We start from the raw sequence: 3,938 nt of genomic DNA on the forward strand, positions 1-3,938 counted from the left end.
CACTGGAGAGCTGCAACGAAAGTCTTATGATATCTTAAAGAGACGAAAGACTACATGCTTATGTATGAACGATCAAATAACTTGGAAGTCATTGGTTACTCTGATTCAGACTTTGTTGGCTGTGTTGATTCACAAAAATCCACTTCTGGATACATTTTTATGTAAGCCAATAGAGCTATATCTCGGAGGAGTGTGAAACAAATGTTGATTACTACTTCCACTATAGAGGTTGAGTTCATTTCTTATTTTGAGGCTAGCTGACATGGTGTATGGTTGAAGAGTTTCATTTATAGGCTGAGAATTATCGACTCAATCTCTAAGCTATTAAAGTTATTATATGTGACTATTCAGTTATTGTTTTTTTGGCTAAGAATAACAAAAGTAGTAGTCGAAGCAAGCATATCGACATCAAGTATCTAGCCATAAGAGAACACATTAAAGATAAGAATGTTGTCATTGACCACATTAGTACTAAAGTGATGTTAGGTGATCCTTTAACTAAAGGCATGCCACCTCAAAAATTTAAGTATCATATGTCACAATGGAACTTAGTTCCACTATGTAAATTTTTATTATAACAACGAATGTTGATGAAACTCTATTTTATATGACATTTCTCATATTTATAACTGTGTGCACATTCAATTTTATTTTGACAAATATTGCTAAATTATCGGCCTAGAATAAACATTGAATTTATTCATTAAATAATATGGGTCAAGGTTTAGACACATAGTGGATTGTGATACATGGAAGATACACTACTCCAAAAATCAAATAGAAATACTATAAGGTACACCTTTTCCAGTAACACCAGGTTCAGAAAATGGTTTCAATCATTCCTAAGGCACAACTCCAGCTCCATTTCTATTCGTCAACTTACTATCAGCATTTCTAGCATCAATAATCCCTTCAAGTTCCTTCAATTTCCCAGAAAATACCTCGAACGCCGCTTTAATTACGGGGTCTTCAGCCCAGTAAGGTTCAATATTTTCACCAATATATTCTTCATCTGGAGAATGACTTGATAAAACATCCATAATTGCTATTACTTTGGTATCTTGAATTTGTGAAGGTAAGCATTTTAATAGTGCCTCCTCAGGGTTTTGCAAGAAACTCTCCCATTCTTCATCTGTTGGATCCTCAGTTGGCATTTTTGACCTAGCAATTGTTGGCCTATTTGGAAAGTTGCCTGCATATGCACTAAAATAGTTAATATTTCATGACTGAGGACATAGTGTAAGTACAATAATTAACTTACAAGTTACATGATTCTATAAATATTTTTCACAAGAGCAATGAATAATAAATTCTTACACTATCAGTTCACCTAAAAGATAATTATAGGTAACACTTTACGGTAAGTGAGTACCAATTTAGACAATTTTATATGGAGATAACCTAATACTATAACAATCAATATATATATATATATATAAAGGATAAACATAAAAGGAGGTGATGTGACACCCCTCTATGATCTCCATTCACATTTATCTTTTTTCTACTTTTTTTAGAGTTTTTTTCCATAATTTAATTTAATAAAATTTAATATTTATTTCATAATTATAACTTCTTAATTACTCATATCTTTGTCAGTGTTTTTAGTCTTTTTTCAGTTTTAGAAGTGCAAAAGTTATTTGTGTGTCCCACTATTTTATTTTGTAAATACTCTTTCATAGTCTCCCTATTTCTTTGCTTCAGTATAGCCATTGCGCTGAAAAGGTCTCAGAGAGAGCTTGTTAGGTCTCCATTTTCGGTACAGATAAGTTTTTTTCTTCTTGTGCTTTTTAGTTGTTTGACTTATATATATTATTGTTTTATTTTTAATAATATTTCAAAACGTAAGAATTATTTTGTAGGCTTCAAGTTGAAATCATCTCCTAAGGAGCAGTCCCTTTTGAAATTATGCGTTAGCTATTAAGCAACTACATTACTCCATTGATTATCAATTTTTCAGATTAAATCCCTTCTTTTAACACATAATGATGAAGTGTAATGGAGCTAAATTGCCAACTGTGTTGATGTTATATTTTTTCACTGTCTCTACATTGGCAAATGTTTTATTAGCACTCTTAAGATTGGTTACTACCATTCAAGTTACCCACATGCAGAAGCCGTTGTGAGAAAAGCAGGGAGGCCTTGGCGCTGGCATCATCAGGATGCATTTCCACAATTGTTTTGTTAGGGTACGTATGTTTATCTCATTTTATGTGAAGATTTTACTGTTTGGAGAGTCAAAATAATTTTTTTAACTATAGTTTTATTTATCTCCGTTTAATTCGTAGTATTTTGAATCATATCCCTGCACATAAATTAGAGTATATACATTTTTTTCCCTTTTCACCATTTTGAGAACAAAAAAAAAAAGGTGCGCAAAAATTAGTAAATGGTTGGTTCAACTAACTAATCTAACTTCAAATCAACACATACATATACATATACATATACATACATACATACATATATATATATATATATATATATATATAAATGAAACATAAAAGAGGTGATGTGGCACCCCTCTATGGTCTCCACTGACATTTATATGTTTCCTCCTTTTTGGAGTTTTTTTTTCACAATTTAATGTAATAAAATTTAATATTTATTTTATAATTATATTCTCTTAATTACTCATATGTTTTTCAAATTTTTTGGATCTTTTTTTCAGTTTTAGAAGTGCAAAAGCCATTTGAGCATATTTGACTAATATATATTATTATTTTATTTTCAAGAAAGTGAAGATCTTTGAGGAGTTTCTTTTCTTCTATTGCTAATGAAAGAACAAGGCCAGGGAAAAAATCACTGCCCTTTTTCTTATTTTTGAAATATGACCATCGTGCGAAATATCGAAATTGCTCATGACATTATTTGAGCAAGATGAACCTTTGCATTCTAATGGATCTTCTAAGATGGAGTTAGGAGTAATTTGGCTTTCTTCCTCAATCAAATTAGAGGTGTCCTAATTACTCATATTATTGTGCCGGTTCGTATCTCGACTAGACTGAGCACATATATGTTTCATTTTCTTTGCTGTCACCGAAGATTCACTCCTCTCTTTTTATTTTACTACTACTATAGTTTACTATAATATAATACAAAGAACAACTATTTTTTTTTATTTCTTATTGTAGGAACTGTGTCAAAGCAAATGATATGTAGAAGAATAAGAAATCAACTTAACGTCGAAGTCAATTATTCTAAAGTTTTTTTAGTGTAACAGTTTCTTTAATTTTGGTCTAAGTATCAATTTCTTTTTTTTTTTTTTGTAAATTTTGTGATTTCTATATTTATTTTGGATGTGTGAGTGTGATCCCAAACTTTTTATATTTTCTTTATCTAAGGAGAAATGCTCAATATTGATAAATTTTTTCCTTTAGGCCATCATTTTTTTTTTTTAATTATTTAGGTTGTTTAGTGCTTGAATAAAATAAATTGATTGAGCTGGGTTATGGTGCCTTTTTCTCGTATCTTTTGTATTTCATTAACTTTCTGTTGAATTACATATAAGCTTGAGTATTTTTTTTAAATTAAATACGTCATTAAAGTAGCATCAAATTGATAAAAAATTTAATCTCAATTTACAAATTTGAATTAATTTTTGTTTCATAACTCCTATAAATTTCAATATAATATTTGTAATAATTATTTGGAGAAATTGAATTATTATTTATCCCTATACTAAACAAAAATGTCATTAAACATCTAATCAATTAAATAGTAAATAATAATCATATCATATTATACTAAATCCTAGAAGTCAAAAGGTGTTAAATAAAAAATTGAAAGATGAAAGTATTTTTTTTTTAAAGATGAAAATATCAAATATTTTGGCGAAAACTATAAAGAACGATGCATTTAAGTAAACTCATACTTTTGATTTCTATTAAATCTCTACTATTCTATCTAAATCTCTCTCTCTCTCTCTCTCTCTCTCT

The 3,938-nt window shown here is 29.3% G+C and overlaps 1 pseudogene; it reads right to left on the reverse strand.

Annotated features, from left to right (window-relative positions):
- Positions 1-773: 773 nt before the first annotated feature.
- Positions 774-3,938, reverse strand: part of LOC107842811 — an 18,482-nt pseudogene continuing 15,317 nt past the window's right edge.

This window comes from Capsicum annuum, chromosome 1 (genome assembly GCF_002878395.1).
Source record: "Capsicum annuum cultivar UCD-10X-F1 chromosome 1, UCD10Xv1.1, whole genome shotgun sequence".
NCBI lineage: Eukaryota > Viridiplantae > Streptophyta > Magnoliopsida > Solanales > Solanaceae > Capsicum > Capsicum annuum.